The 16,295-nt window shown below is 44.1% G+C and overlaps 1 long non-coding RNA gene and 1 pseudogene across 1 annotated transcript in view; one reads left to right on the forward strand and one right to left on the reverse strand.

Annotated features, from left to right (window-relative positions):
- Positions 1-16,295, reverse strand: part of E130307A14Rik (RIKEN cDNA E130307A14 gene) — a 110,597-nt gene that overhangs the window by 37,775 nt on the left and 56,527 nt on the right. The gene's annotated exons all lie outside the window — the stretch shown is intronic.
- Gm8899 lies at positions 757-4,295 on the forward strand (annotated as a pseudogene).

Below are 16,295 nucleotides of genomic sequence, written 5' to 3' on the forward strand. Positions count from 1 at the left end.
GTGGTCCCAGGCCACATTTATGGTTTAGGAAGTGTTGAGATTTTGATAAACAATGAGAAGCATGGGCTCGAGTGACTAGGCAGAGGTAACAAGGTCAGCGCCTGCTCACTCTTTTCTAGAAAGTCTTGTGAGGAAGGCATAGTCACAGCCCCCAGATCTCTTATGGCTTCAAAGTTCAAACCACCAGGGCACATCTTTCTTGTCCCATGCCTGACCTCCCTCTGCTCCCTTCACTGGGAAGGTGCTGATGGAAGAAGGCAGCTGGAGAGGGGGGAGGAGAGGGGAGAAGGTGAGGGCAAGAGGACTCCTGCCTGATGGATCCCAGCAGGCTTAGTGTGCAAAGCAGTGGAGATGAAGTAGCTGCTCTGGTATGCGTCCAAGCTGCTGTTCTATTTTTACTCTCTCCTGCATGCTTCTTAGCCCAGTGTTGTTTGCCTGGGCACCTGGATCAGCAGCAAAACATGGAACAGAGCCACTCAGTAAAGCAGGGAGGAAGGAGGCCATTGATGCGGGCTTTGTTGTTGCTGACAGGGAAGAGAGACCTGGAATGTTAATGAGGATAGCTTTCGAAGCATGCCTTCACGGTTAGCAAGGAGTTCAAAGGAGAAGGCAGACTCAGGCCGGTGCTGAACAAATGTGAACTGTTGATAGAGAGACAGAGAAATCAATTATGCTGTTGCAGGCTCCCATGCCATTGTGTTGGAGTTGTTAGAGAAGGTAGGACAAGGACCAGATTTCAAAAGGAAACAAAGCCACATGGCCCTGAAGTATAACGAGTTTGCCATGGCAACTGATGGAAATGAGCCTCCGGGGCCTGAGCAGGTGTGCTATCTTACAGAATAAACATACTTCTCTCACTCCCTGGATTTTATAATAAAACCTGTGTTTGGATTACTTTCCCTCCTCTTTGTTACCCAGAGAAGTTGGCTGTTGCTCAATCAGCCCCAGGCTCTATCGAGGGAAATGTAATCAGTGTTATCAAAGGACTGCGTTGGAAAAGGCTGGCTATAAGCCTGGCTGCCAGCTTCACCACAGAGTGGCAGCTGGCCTCGGGTACCTGCCCGGCCTTTGCCAAATCCCAGGCAATGCCTTGGGCTGAAAGCTGCTGGTTCTGAGTTTATCTGGGTACAACAGTATTGTCTGAACCTCACTGGCATTGGTCAAAGGCTTCTTTCTCTATAACCAGAGAAATGTGTTTGCGTAGTCAGGACCTGACTGATTTAGCATCTTGCATTTTGTCTGTCACGGTTCCTTGAGTTCAAGGACTGATTTTGCTCTCCAATCTGCTGTTATCCACAGTTTGTTTACTTAGAAACTTGAGAGAACTTATGTTTCCCTGGCTTGAAATCCCTCTCCAGTAGGTTCCAGAGCAGTAGATTCTTGGTCTGAAATATACACAACCGCAGAGGTTTTATAAAGAACCCCTAAGCTAGAGACTAAGGAAGCTTACATTTAATTTTATAAGGCCCAAGTCATACTAGTGTGAAATAACCATTCTCAGTATTCTCCTTTGTGACTAGAGAGACATGTCTTCCACTGTAGTTTACAATAAACGTTTAAAACAAGGTGCTCATTCTCAATGGCTCCTAAAACAATTTGTGAGCATGGTCATGGCAAACAGTTGACACGAGGACAGCTTGCTTAGCCAGTCAGCTCTTGGCCTGAGAGGTTGTCTTGGCTGGCCCCTTACATATTGCCTGACCTTTGACCCCAATAAGAAAAGCATGGCTGACTTAAGAACTGATCCAAGCTGTGGTGCAAGGCATTAACCCTCTACTGTTCTTCCTCTACCACAAGCACAGACCTTGACCCTGTCACACTTGTGCTTACATTTAGCTTCTTTTGTCTATAGTCTTATTGAATGCAGTGCCGAGTTCTCCACCCTTCGGAGGTCAGCAGTTACACGATTAAGAAGACACCAGGGAAGAAGGGCTAGAAACTGGCAACCTGGGAGAGGGGCAGCTGACATCCTGACAACATGATTTTGTTATGAAAACATTTTAAACAGATGTCTTTGTCACTGCTCTGTGGCTGTGAAGAGACACCGTGACCAAGGCAACTCTTATAAAAGAAAGCATTTAATTGGGGCTTGCTTATAGTTTCAGAAGTTTAGTCCATTAACATCATGGCAGAGAGAATGACAGCAGGCAGACATGGTGCTGGGGAAGTATCTCAGAGTTCTACATTTGGATCTGTAGGCAGCAGGAAGAGGGATTCTGAGCTTGGCTTGGGCCTTAGAAAACCCAAAACCCACCCCCAAAGACACCCCCCCCCACAAGCCACACCTCCTAATCCTTTCAAACAGTGCCACTTCCTGGTGACCAAGCCTTTGAGTATATGAGCCTATGGGGCCCATTATTATTCAACCCATCACAACAGACTGAAAAACAAACCATTAAATAACGCAACTTTTAGCGGTTGGTCATGGTGGCACACGCCTTTAATCCCGGCACATGGGAGGCAGAGGCAGGTGGATTTCTGAGTTCGAGGCCAGCCTGGTCTACAAAGTGGGTTCCAGGACAGCCAAAGCTATACAGAGAAACTCTGTCTTGGAAAAACAAAAACAAAAACAAAACAACAACAACAACAAAAAAACCAAAAACCCAAATATGCAACTTTTAAGATGCTGCCAAGTGACATTTACAAAAGCAACTTTATATCTATTTTTTTCCCAAGTGAAATCAAATGAATCACGGGTTCAGTGGTTCAGATTCATATACTGTAGTAATAAATACCCCTGTGCTGGACAGTTTTATGTCAGCTTGACACAAACTAAAGTTATCTGAGAGGAAGTTACCTCAATTAAGAAAATGTCTGGGGGGGGGGGGCGAACTCGTAGGGTCTGACCGAGGCCACAGGGAGGCTGCGTCTTGGGACCGGACACCTTGGCGGGACGATGGACCAAAAGAAAAAGCTTGGACGCTACAACCTCCTCCTTGGTAGATCTTAAGATGGAGCTCTTTCGAAAACAAGAAGAATTCAAACAAGAAAAACTTCTAAAAGATTCTGGAGTTTTTGGAAAACCAAAGACAATTAATAAGAAGCCAACAAAATGTGGGTGTTACAAGCCGAGCAGAGAAGGACGCTGGACAAAAGCTTGAGGAGCAGAAGACTTTACACAAAGCAAAGGAAAAATTGGAAGAAAAGGCCAAATTATATGAAAAGATGACTAAAGGAGGCTTTCTAGATGAGGAAGTGGAGGACATGTACCTTGTGGATTTCACACAGAAGATCACAGACAAGCGAAAAGAAATGGAGGTGCTTGGTGCCACGAGAGAGTCCCGAAACGAGGGAGAGGGAGATGATGATGATGAAGGAGAGTTTTCTGAAAAAAACATCGCTCCTCCTCCAGACCCCAGTGAGGGATGGGTGGATTATGTGGACTCTTTGGGCCGATCCCAGCGCTGCATGAGAAAGGATTTACCAAGTCTATTGGAGATGGATAAAAATCTTCAGGGGAGACTTTTTGTTAGTCCTGCTAATGAAAAAACTTTGTTATCTGAAGACATGAGGAAAAGAACTTCAGCGTCAGCAATGGGAGGAAGAAGAAAGGGAGCCCTTGAAAAAGCCAATGGGGCCCAGCCACCATGAAGACATCGGGAAAATGAGGCCCGACAACTTGGTGTTGGGTATTTTGCCTTTGCCCGAGACAAAGAGTTAAGAAACAAGCAAATGAAAACTTTAGAGATGCTCTGTGAACAAACAACAGATCAGAGAATAAAACGAGAAAACATAAAGGAAAAGAGAAAAGCTATGTTAGAAGCAAGACTGGCAAAGCTTCGACAAAAGAAGATGAAAAAATCAAAAGAGGATGGAACTCAAGAAGAAAGCAGAGAAGAGATGGAGTTGTTCTTGAGCCCTCAGAGCCAAAGCCTGTCCCTGCCCCAGCTCTTCTGGCCCAGAATAGCAAGGTGGAGGTCATCATCCAGGAGAGGAGGGACACCAAGCCTGGGGTGCCACACATCCGAGAGTGGGACCGAGGGAAAGATTTTTCCTTTGGACTGGTTGAAGAAGCAGTCCGAACTCCGAACTGAGGTAGATCCTGAGTTTGCCCCACCTTCAAATTACTTTGTGGGTCAAAGAGAACTGCTCATTTGAGTAGCCAGCCATGGAGCAGACCAGGATTAGCACCAAGTGACTTGGGACATTCCTCTTGCCAAAGCCAGGATCCCAGCTCTTCACACACATCCACTCCTGCCCCTGAAAGCTCACCACAAGCGCCCACAGTCACTTTGTAAAGCAAAAAAAAGAAAGAAAGAAAGAAAGAAAGAAAGAAAGAAAGAAAGAAAGAAAGAAAAAGTCTCCGAAAGATCAGGCTGTAGGCAAGCCTGTAGAGCATTTTCTTAATTAGTGGTTGATGGGGGAGGGGTCAGCCCCTTGTGGGTGGTGCCTTCCCTGGGCTGGTGGTCCTGGGTTCTATTAAAAAAAAGCAGGCTGAGCACACCATAGAAGTGAGCCAGTAAGCAGCACCTCTTCATGGCCTCTATATTAGCTCCTGCCTCCAGGTTCTTGCCTGGTTGGAGTTCCTGTCCTGGCTTCCTTCAGTGATATGGAAGAGTAGTAGAATAAACCCTTCCCCCACAATTTGTTTTTTTGGTCATGGTGTTTCAAGACAGCAATGGAAACCCTAAGACAACCCATCAGAAGTTCCTGATAAGCTGGAATTCCAGCACTTGAAAGGCTTAAGACAGGAAGATCTCTGAAAGTTCAGGGCCAGCCAGGCTACAATGGTGAGTTCAAGGCCAACCTAGGCTACAGCACAAAACCTTGTCTTAAAACATAGCAAGCAAGCAAGCAACCACATCACAGCTCTCTGAACACCTGATTAGTTTTATAATGTCCTTAGTTATCAGGGAAAGATTACATCAGGTTTGCTCTATCTTGCTTAAGAAAGCAGTTATGCATCTCATTTAGAAGGTTTCCCTAAGTGAAGTCATTTACTAACTCCTCTGTGAAAGACAATCCTGCACCCAAGCCAAGGACCTATCAGCCTGACCCTAAACTGCCTTGTAGAAAGGAGAAGCCCAATATCTACATCAGCAAGGGGGCATATCTGGGGCATCTCCTGCTGTGTCTATAGGCAGCTGTTTAACCCACTTCTGACAAGGCTGGCATCTGAGTGCTTCAGGGGATGCTGGGAGATGAGCTTAAGTGTGTGTCCAAAGTATGTGAGCAGAGCATCTCTACAGGCAGGGTTTTAAAATTCAAGATCCCGAACCGAGTCTTTGGATAGCAGTGTATCACTCATCATTCTCTGAAAAGACACCAACCAGAGTCTCAGACACACCAGTGTTGAGGTGGAAGCCCCAATCCTCTCTTGTTATCTTTTCTAGTGAAACTGCCATTCAAAGGAGAGTTTAGCAGCTACCACAGCAACAAAGAAACCAACCTGAATCTCCACCACTCACTCACAGTCTACTATTTGTAAGGCAGTATACACAAAAGAAGTAACACACACACTTGTTCTGCAATTACTTAAAGTCCAGCTGAGGAGAATGCATGCCAGGGTGGGAAAGCTCATGAGGTTAAGAAGTCAGTCTCTTGCCTCTGAGCTTCATAGAACCTTTGACTGATGATCAGTTTCTGGGTCAAATCTTCAAAGAAGCACGTGGTGGTGAGTGTGTGTGTGAGTGAGTGTGTGTGTGAGTGAGTGAGTGTGTGTGTGTGTGTGTGTGTATGTGTGTGTGTGTATTCCTAATAAACAGAAGATTGGTTCCTTATTCCTCACTTTTAAGATTATTGTATTCAAGGCTCCTATAAATCACCATGAAGATGAGATAAAAGATTCAGAGACAGAATGTAAGAAATGGAGAAACAGCACTGCAGAATGTACGTATTCAACCAATAAATGACAACCGAGACCACTGGCCATCCATCACACCTCTCTAAAGAGCAGCCCAGCTCCATTCCTGGAGAAGGGCCAGATGACACTGCCTGCTGCAGGTAGGAAGGAGAGGAAACCAGCTTCACAGCAGGGCTAGCTGAACCCTGTTGGATGCTGGCATAGCTGGAACAAAGCAAGTGAATTTCTGCACTCTGCTTAGTAGGGTGTGGGAAATGTCTGCAGTTGAGCCTCTCAGCTAAATATACAAACAAGCAAGAGAGCAGAGAATGATAAGTTGCCAGGGTGGGTGAAGAAATTCTATGACTGAATACCGGTACTGTCCAAGTTCTCTAGTCACAGTATGCGACCTGCAACACTGCCAAGCCAAATCTGTGGCAGGCGTCACAGGTTCTAATGTGTGGTTCAGCACCAATCAGGCACGCCTAGGTTTGCAGCCCAAGTCTCTTACACATAACATGACCTTAAACATGTTACTTTACTCTGTCACAGCAGGCTACACACACACACACACACACACACACACACACACACGCACGCACACACACACACAGAGAGAGAGAGAGAGAGAGAGAGAGGGAGAGAGAGAGAGGGAGAGAGAGAGAGAGGGAGAGAGAGAGAGAGAGGGGGAGAGAGAGAGAGAGAGAGAGACAGAGAGAGAGAGAGAGGGAGAGAGAGAGGGAGAGAGAGAGAGAGAGAGAGAGAGAGAGAGAGAGAGAGAGAGAGAGAGAGAGAGAACTGACTCCCTGGGAGGCTGTCAGGATGAAGGAAAGAGTCTACAGTTGTACCTGAGTGTGGTAAATCCTCAAAAGCCCTCCTCCCTTTCTCGGGTTTTCATCTAGCTTTGTGTCCCATGGTTACGGAATGTTTATAGGGACTTTGGATGTCTTTAGGTTTGTGTGTGTGTGTGTGTGTGTGTGTGTGTGTGAGAGAGAGAGAGAGACAGAGAGAGACAGAGAGAGACAGAGAGAGAGAGAGAGAGAGAGAGAGAGACAGAGAGAGCTTTATGGAATTGCTTCTTTCCTCCCACCAAGGTTCTTGGGATGAAGCTGAAGCTCAGGCCATGGAGCGGTTAGCCATCTCAGCAGACCAAATTTGAATCATACCCCAGCCCCTCACCCTCACACCCCCCCCCCAGATCTAACAGCAGATTCTAACAGCAAAACTCTTACAGTCTGAAAGTGAAACCTTATAAAATGTCGATAATACAAGTTTTTAAACCTAAAGCTTTCAGGAAGTCTTTCCGAAGGTGCAGATCAGCATAGTTTGTTTTCTTAACAAGGTCAGAGAGAAGTCATTGAAGAGTCAGGGCACCTGGAGATGGCCTTCTTTCCCTAAAGCTAAATCTTGCTTAGAAGCAAGGCCCTGGGCAGCATTAACTAGGATAATTAAAGGCATAACAGCAAAACTTGGTAACAGTGCTAACTTTAAAGCTGCCTGTGGGGCCTCAAAGATAGGATAATAGATTTGTAAGCCACATTGCAAACAATGTGGCTGGCTTATTGTGTTCACATTATACCTATTATTAACGACAGAAAACCCGGATTTGGGTTGGGAATCCTGCTATGTTCTCAAGCTCTGCTTTCCTAAGAAATGAAGATTTATTGTCATCTCCAGCCCAGTCTCTGGGTAGACCAAACACAGGAAAAAGCCAGGAAGGCTGGCAGGGTACTATTAAACTGAAAGAAAGCTATCCCAATGCTTGGTGTATTTCAAACTTCATTATTTTCCTAAAAGAAAAAAAAAAAGTTCTCCTGGAACCCTCACTCCCAATAGGGACTTAAAGAGCATTCATTGAAATGTTCCTTAAATATATACAAATACATAATTAAGTATAAATGCTTTCTAGTAATAGTTGATTAAAAACTAAACACAAAGGGAAAAAATTCCTAGGGATCTGTTGCCTACCACTACAGACATTCTTAATAATACTGAGTTGGTCAAGATGGTAACTTTTCTGTCTTTGTGTATGTATGGGCTCAGGTAGGTATGTGTGTTGTGTGTGTGTGCCCACGTGTGTTTGGAAGCTAGTGTTTCACACCTTCTTAGATCACTTCCACTTTATTTACTAATGCAGGGTCTCTCTGCTGAACCTGATACTCATCAATTTGCACTGGGCATCTCCTGTCTTCACCTCCTGAGCTCTGGGGTTACAGGTAGGCTGCCATGTCTTCTGGCTTTTATGTGAGTGCTAGGATTCAAACTTGTGCTCTCGTAGTTGTGTGGTAAGTGCTTTGCCCTTACCCTCTCCCAAGCTCCATTTTATAATATTTTATGTTACATGCACGATTGTCTTGCTGCATGTATATCTGTGTACCAGGTGCATGCCTGGTGCCAGGAAAGCCAGAAGTAGACATCAGACTCCTTGGAACTGGAGTCACAGATAGTTGTGAGGTACCATGTTGGTGTTGGCGAACTGAACCTGGGTCCTCTAGAATAGCAGCCAGTGCTCTTAACCACTGAGTCATCTCCCAAGTTTTACAAGTGTTAGAACCACAATTTAAAAAGCTGGAAGAAAATAATCAAACAAGTAGGTTTAGTGAAAACAAAATCACCTGGTAAATTCAAAGAAGGAAACGTCAGTTCTAGATTACAGTTACTGCTAAAGCTAAATGTCCAGTGTTGAGTTAGTTGTAATTTATACATCTATAAATACACAATAAAAGCACAATAGAGTGGTGCTATGCATTTTGTTTGGATGGTTGATTTGAGCACCATGAGCAATTATGTGACTAGAGATCATTATTCTTAACAGGTTTTCCTCCTATCAACTTGCTCAATTGAAGCCACCATTGTTTTATGTTCAATTATGTATATGTGTGTAAGGGTGTGTGCACACAACTGCCAGTGCCCATGGAGGGCACTGGATCTCCCCTGGGGACTGGTGTTGTAAGTGATTGTGCGCTCACTAACATGGATGCTGGGAACCAAGTGTGTGTCCTCTGAGTGAGCTCTATGCACTTTTAACAGTGGAGCCACCTATCTAGCCCCATTCATTACTGTGATTAACCCAACTGATTTTTACATTTCTTACTGTGAACCTACTAGCCTTTTAACAGCTAGGTCAGCTCTTCAGCCTAGCACAACTGATTTAAAAATGGTACAACACTGACTTTTTTTTTTTTAATTAAGCTTTTAATAAAAAGTTCTTGATAGGCCTGGAAAGATGGCTCACCAAGTTAAGAGTACTTGTTGGTCCTGCAGAGGAACCAGGTTCAATTCCCTGGTTTACAGCCATCCATAACTCTAGTCCTAGAGAATCCAATGCCCTCTTCTGACCCTGAAGTCATAGGCACACATGAAGGAAGACACTCACATATATATTATGCAATAATATATAATTAACTATAGTAAGATATAATATATAGTACATACACAAAAAAATCTAAAAAAAAGTTCATGGTGGAGATTACTTTGAGGTTTTAATGTGACATAAACAAAGCCAGACTAATATATAATGCTCACACCTTGAGTAAAGTGATAGCTTTGCTTGGGTGCTTCTGAGTTTAGCCTGGGCTACTATAAGCCCCATTCCTCATGGCCCCAATTCCTCCAAATGTTTTTCTACTTGAACTAGAGATTTCATTTGTGCTGGGCGCTATGAAATCATGTGACCTGCACTCTGCACGGCTGCATTGTTTGTGAACTAAACTCGCCTCGTTCGTTTCTCACTAGTCTGTGACAATTAAAGCAGGGGCATGACTGTTTTTATGATGCAAAACCACAATCAATTTATTAAATAAATTAAGATACGAAACCCCCATATAAAGAAGTTAAGGGGGGTTGGGAGGTGGTATTTGTTTCCCTGGTAACCCAGCATCCAGAGGGTAAAAGGGTGATACAAACTGAAGGGACACCCTGGGCTACATAATGAATTTCAGGCCAGCTAGAGCCACATAGCAAGATACTGTCTCAACAAAACCAAACAACTGAAATAAACTAAACTCAATTGTATCTCATCACTGAGAAGTTTTAGCTCTAAAAGTGGTAAGATAACCCAGTATGACTCTCACGAATCCACATAACATAGCCTGGTTATTTCTGATGCTAAGATATGCCTACAAAATGGCTACCAACACATGAAAAGTTAAATATTGTCATGTAAGTAATCTTACAGTGTCAATTCAATTTTAACAGAAAGTAATGGCTCTATGTGATAATGCAACGAACATCTCAGATAAATCATGTATGTGTATATTTTATTACCCAAGTTATTTTTTAATTGTTGAAATGAAAGTACACCATTACTACCAAAAGACTATCAACAATATATCTAATGAAAGCTTTTGTCAGGTGAGGGAACCTACTAGAACCTACATAAACAATGTGAATCTTAAAGAAGTATTGCACCAGAAGAATGGGGGAAGGAAGGGCTCACATGGGAGGGCTTCTGTAGGATGTTAAGCCAACAGGTGAGAAAGGCATTCCTGCTAGGGTCAGCCTGAGACAGTGTCAAAGCCAAAGCATATTGCAGTGATGGTATAGTTCAGGGAACTGGAACCCCAGGTTGGCTGAGGCTGTAGGTACAATCTGGCACATGGTTTCAGATTCTACATGAGGTACAGGATTTTTGCAAAAAACAAAAATAGGCTGGTGTGTGAGCTGGAGTCCAGGCAAATTGAAGAGAGCATCCCCAAAAGAGAGGTTACTTGATGTAAGATACTAGAGCATGGGTGGGGCAAGGGAAGTGTCTGTCCAAGAAAATTCTCTGTCATAGGTTGTCGAAGTCAAAGTAGACATGGTATATAGCACAGCGCACAGTAAGAACACACGGCACCTCTGCAACACTTCTAGTGACTCTAATATGCCAGACGGACAGTGAAGGCCGCTCTAACACAACAGCCAGCTCACAGTCCTCAGAAGTGTCAGTAAACACTCAGGACTACTCCAGAGCAAAAGAGAGACTAAAAAGACATGGCACGCAGTTTAAATATCTATGTCTATGAATTGGAATTTGTTGTTAAGAAGTAGAGGGGCTTAAGGAGTATCTCGGTGGCTGAGAGCATCTGCTGCTCTTCTAAAGGACCTGTGTTCAGTTCTCAGCATCCACATCCAGTGACGTATAGCCGCTTGTATCTCTAGTTTCAGGGGATCTGATATCCTTTCTTGACTCCGCCGGAACACGCACAGGCACACGTGCAAGCATACACATTTTTTAAAATGTTAAAGAGAGAGAGATGTGGAGACACCTGACTAGTGTCTGAGGATTAGACTCCAATGTTCCTATGTTAATTTTCCAATTTTACAGTTTGAACTTGAGTTATGTAGGGCAATGTCTTGTTGGAAATCTTTCACAAAGATATTTGTAAATGATGGGGAAATCAAGTTGGCAGCTTCTTTCAAGTTGTTCAGAGGCAAAGAAGGCCTTTGAATTTCCTGAGAAATTGAGGCTGTCTTAACATTTACATATTAAAGAAGAACGTCTAATAAAGGGGCATGACTAAGGGAAAGTTATCTGTTCAGGGTATGTAGTCACTAGAAAGGCAAGCTAGTGGTCCACATCAGTAACTCCAGCACTGGAGAGGCTGAGGCAGAGGCAGAGGCAGGAGGATAGTAGTGAGTCTGAGGTCTACCTGGGCTACATAGAGAGACTGTCTCACTGGGTAGAAAATAAGCAAAGATTTGGGGAAATACTGGTGATACAATGTTTTAAAAAAGAATAAAATAATGTATAAAGTGTGATAACTATTCAGAAATACACAAAGCAGCACACAATCTCACACACTTACTTTGTGTCCAGTATTAGATGTGTGAGGAATGTGTGTTCCTCACCTCACCTACACTTCATATGGCGCTTACATGTAGGTGCTGCTACTTCCTCGCATCGCACTGATGAGGAGTCTGAAGCACAGAGAGGCTGTGATTGGCCCGACAGAACCTGTTCGCTGTCCAGAGAAGACTGCAGAACATACCGAAATGGTAACAGCAGTCCCGGACGACGGCCTACGGAGGATTCTTGGATCCTCCTGTTGAGCTTTCAGTGTTTGCCCAAACATTCGCCATAGGATATTGGCTTATAATTAGGGGGGAAAAAGCTGCTGTTTTAAAAGAAATAATTTCTTGTAAAAGGATATGTAAAATGTGCCCATTGTTCAAAGCTATACTGAATTGTTCAAACTACTAGTGACGCTGTTATCTCTCGGCAGTAATATTATTGTGATATTCACTTAAGCGTTCTTGCTTCTTTGTAATCCACTAAGTTTGTATGATTAAGTCTTTAATTCAGGCAACAGTGACCCTCTGCTTTGTTGTACTCTTATAAGGGAAATATTTAAAAGACTTGGACCTCATACAAAAATCTACACGGCCGACCTTTTAGAAGGTTCTACCCAGCCACCCCGCTGACTAGATTCTGAAGTTACCTTCTTACTCACAGCACTCTGGCCCCTGGATTCCCCTGCCTTCCCTCAAACATGCCAGACTGATGGCTCTCACAGACCTTTACAGGACCTGATCCTCTGCCCAAGGGGAGGACTCTCTTCAGACTCTCTGCAACCTCACAGACACCATCTCCTGTACCCTGATTTTCTTCACAGCAGCCATCAGCATCTGGGGCAGCTCTGCCTGCCAAGAGTGGCTCACTTTCCTGAACATGTGGTATGACTACACTTTCTGGCCCTCTGTAGCTGGCTGTAACCCTATGGCTTCTTTTGGCCCTGAAAATGAGAGACATGCCATGTATCAGTTATAAGCTTTGAGAATCCGTGTATCATTTGATATTCTCCCTAAGACTAGCCTTACCCCCTGGTGGTTCTCTGGATGGCCTGGGTGCCATGTGGAAGTGACCCAGAGGAAAGTCCCTCCTTCTGACCTTCAGTGACCACTCTTTGATGAGGACTAAAACTTTTTTTTGCTTCAACCTCTGAGATACAAGCGTGTTTACTGCCACCAACCAGTGTAATGTACCCTGACTAACATATTTATCTGTTTTCTGTCTCTCCTCTTTAAATTTTTATCTATATAAATATAGGACTCAGCCGGGCGTTGGTGGCGCACGCCTTTAATCCCAGCACTCGGGAGGCAGAGGCAGGCGAATTTCTGAGTTCAAGGCCAGCCTGGTCTACAGAGTGAGTTCCAGAACTGCCAGGGCTACACAGAGAAACCCTGTCTCGAAAAACCAAAAACCAAAACCAAAAAATAAATATAGGACTCTGTTCCCTGCTGCATCCCCAGTGTCTAGAATAGTGGACACAGGTTCTATTCTCAGCATTAGCTGGACAGCTGCATGAACCATGGCTTGATCACACTGTGTGAGACAGGAGATTTAACAATGGCAGGTAAATCTAACCCTGTAAAGATTAATTCTACAGAAATGTCCATTCAAGCTAATGGAAACCCATTTCAAGATCCCAGGGTCTAAAAGGAGAACTCACCTTCAAGTAACAGAATATAAAGTGGCCCAAACTGTAAGGATAAATGGAGATCTAGCACGAAGCTGGGGGTGTGGGGGCAGGTGTCGGTGACAATCTAACTAACAAGGATTAGCAGTGTTTGTGTCAAAGCTGAATGCTGCTGTGGTTCCCTTTCCCGGTGTGGACATTAGCATTCGAAATGAATGGAGCTTCACAGAGCCAGGATTTTCTCTGCCCTTATCATAAACTGGCCTGTGAGCCCCTCCGAGGACTCCCCCTAAAGCTGTGTGGGCTTTTGTGAGCTGCTGCCCTTTCATGGGCTTCCTCCTCATGTGCCTGCATTGGGACAGGGATAATGCATTTCCTGTATCATGTGGCACAGCACAAGGAAACTCTTTGTGTCCCTACAGAGGAAGAGTCCATCTGTAAGTAGTTTTTAAGAGTGTACTGAAGGGTCTTGTTAGGGTGACTTACTCTCCCAGTTAGATTTGGGTGATGGAGTGGACCACGTGACAGACATGCATAATGAGCTGCTTCAGCTGCTGCCAGTGGGAAGCAGGGACTGTGGAGTGAGAGTCTCACAGTCATTGAGAGCAGGACCAGTCAGGAGAGGTGAGCCTCCTTCTGAGTTGCCTTTTCCCACTGCCACAATGTTCCAGTGTTATGAGGCTTCTGCGTTTACTGGTTTCTCACAAAGCAACTGCCTTTCCAGTTAGTTCCTAATTCAAACTGGAAATGCATGATTTCTGTGCAGTTCCCTAAAGAGCAAGCATTAGCAAGATGGGTCGGCAATCATTCACGAAATGCATTTGGAAGGAGTCTTTCCATGTTTTGTCATGAAAACAGGAAATGCATCTTATCCCAGAATGAGAAGGCTGGATCTGGGTTTGCCTTTTCCAAACTATCTCTTTTCCTCCTCCTTGTATTTTCTTTTCTCTATTCCAATGATTCCCTTCCCTCTCCTTATACACTAGTAATTAATCTCCTAATGACTATGACAAGGCACATCACTGGTTGCACACTTTCTGTGGGTGGTACACAACAGTGACTTACAAACTTCAAACCACCGGCTCACAACTCTATTACTGAAGTGGCCCACCTTGAAGTTAACTTTGGATGCGTCTGGTGGTGCTGAGGAAATGGGCGAGGGGGCGGCTAACGCAGCCATTCTGCTCTGACCTGACCTTTGATGTGACAAGTTCATGGATCAATGATACATCTGATAGCAAATCCAAATCCACTACAGCTGCTGAGATGGCTCAGAGAGGACTGTCAGGAAAAGGACTGACTGGGTAGGAGGCAGGAACTGAGTTGGACCTTCAGGCACAGGTATGTTTTAGGTGTTGAAAGCGCAAAATACTCTATTAGAGATCAGAAAAGTGTGACATTTTGACTGACTTCAGCTTTTTTTGTGACACCCATCTTCATAGCCTCAGTTTTTCAACTAACTACACATGTCAGCTACATAAGTCATCTAAGGAAGGTTTTTAAATAGTCATCAAATGTTTGTAATTGGCAATTAATCACAGCAAAGATTACCAAGACTCCACAGCTGTGAGCTTTATGCTGGCTATAAAGATGGGGGAATTATTTGTCCAGTGTACCAATGAGTGTCGCAGATCAGTGCTGCAGAATGGGAGGAAAACAGAAAATAGGCTCTGAGAAAGGACAGCACAGGCTTCCAGTAGCTTTGGAGGCCTCCTTTGGACACTTTAAAGTATGTCACTTTCACATTGGTGGCTTTAGAGACTTTTTCTTTATGGACAGAAAGCTGTCACTCTACAAAAAGTCCCCAGTTCCTCAGCTACTTCCTTCTGACCGGCTCTGGCTGACAACTCTGGCTCTTTTCTGCAGAGGAATGGCAAAGCCTGGCTGCATCTGTTAGTTTTCACAGAGAGGAATGGCTTATTCTTACGGTCAACAGGGGCAGAGGTGAAGAGTTCAAGGCCAAGTGCTGATTTCCTGACCCTTTCTGAAAAGCGAGACACACTCTAATTTATGCCTAATTGGGACCAGCCTCAAGATACACCATAGAACCACTTACTCTCAAAAAACCATTTTAGATTTGATGCAGTTTCAATACCAGAACAGCTCTTACCTAAAGCTTATTGCCAGCAACAAATATCTCCTAATTTTATTTCATGTATCTCAATAATACTATTTCTGGGAACATATTAATCCCTTTGATTGTGAGTGGTGGAAGAAACAATATTCAACAGCGCTTATGGAAAAAAACCCTTTCTGACCATTTTCCCTATTGTGAGTTCTATAAATACTTGAGTGTGGGAACACAGACACATGGTTTGCACGTGTGCATAAAATGCATCCGTGTACCTCACTTAGTCACTGAAAAGTATTGTGCCAGAACAAATATATGTTTGCTTAAGTCTTGGCTGTGGTCCTTCAGGGAAAGGATCTAACAGGTATTATGTTTGCTGGGGGCCCAAAACCTAACCTGAGACTAAGCTACTGATTCTTCTGTGAGAGATTGTTCCCCAGTGTTTTCATTCCCACACTGCGCTTCCCTACTCCCTACAGGGGCTGAGATCACCACACTCTGCTCCAGAGGAAGAACTCTTGAGTGACTGTCTCAGGAAAATCAGCATGCAAAAGGCAACTGGCCCAGCAGCCAAGGACTCTGGCTGGCTACAATGGGGGAATGCTAAAGCCACAGCGGACTGAAAGGCATCTGTGTTCCCTGTGTTAAATGTCTATTGTTTCCATTGTAGCAGTAACGAAATCCAGCAAAGTGAATTCATGATTTTACTTTTAGGGCCTTTAATAAAGGAGGTATCTTTGTTGTTATTCCCTAAAAGATGGTTTTAAAACAAATAGCTGCTGGCGTCTGGGTGCCTCTGAAGGTGACTTGGAATGATTATGTTTGCTAAACTGGGCATCCCTGGTACTATGTGAACCAACCTTCATTATTCTTTAATGAATCTTTGCAGTTATTTATCCAAAAATTTTGCAGGTCTGACTTGTGCTCACCTTGCTGTGGAATGCTTTAAAGGATGTTTCATCCAATAACAAAGAGAAGGATAAATTATAAATAGCAAATCACACAGCAATGACTTAGATAGCGCTAGGGTAAGCGTGTAAAC

Source organism: Mus musculus, chromosome 10 (genome assembly GCF_000001635.26).
Source record: "Mus musculus strain C57BL/6J chromosome 10, GRCm38.p6 C57BL/6J".
NCBI lineage: Eukaryota > Metazoa > Chordata > Mammalia > Rodentia > Muridae > Mus > Mus musculus.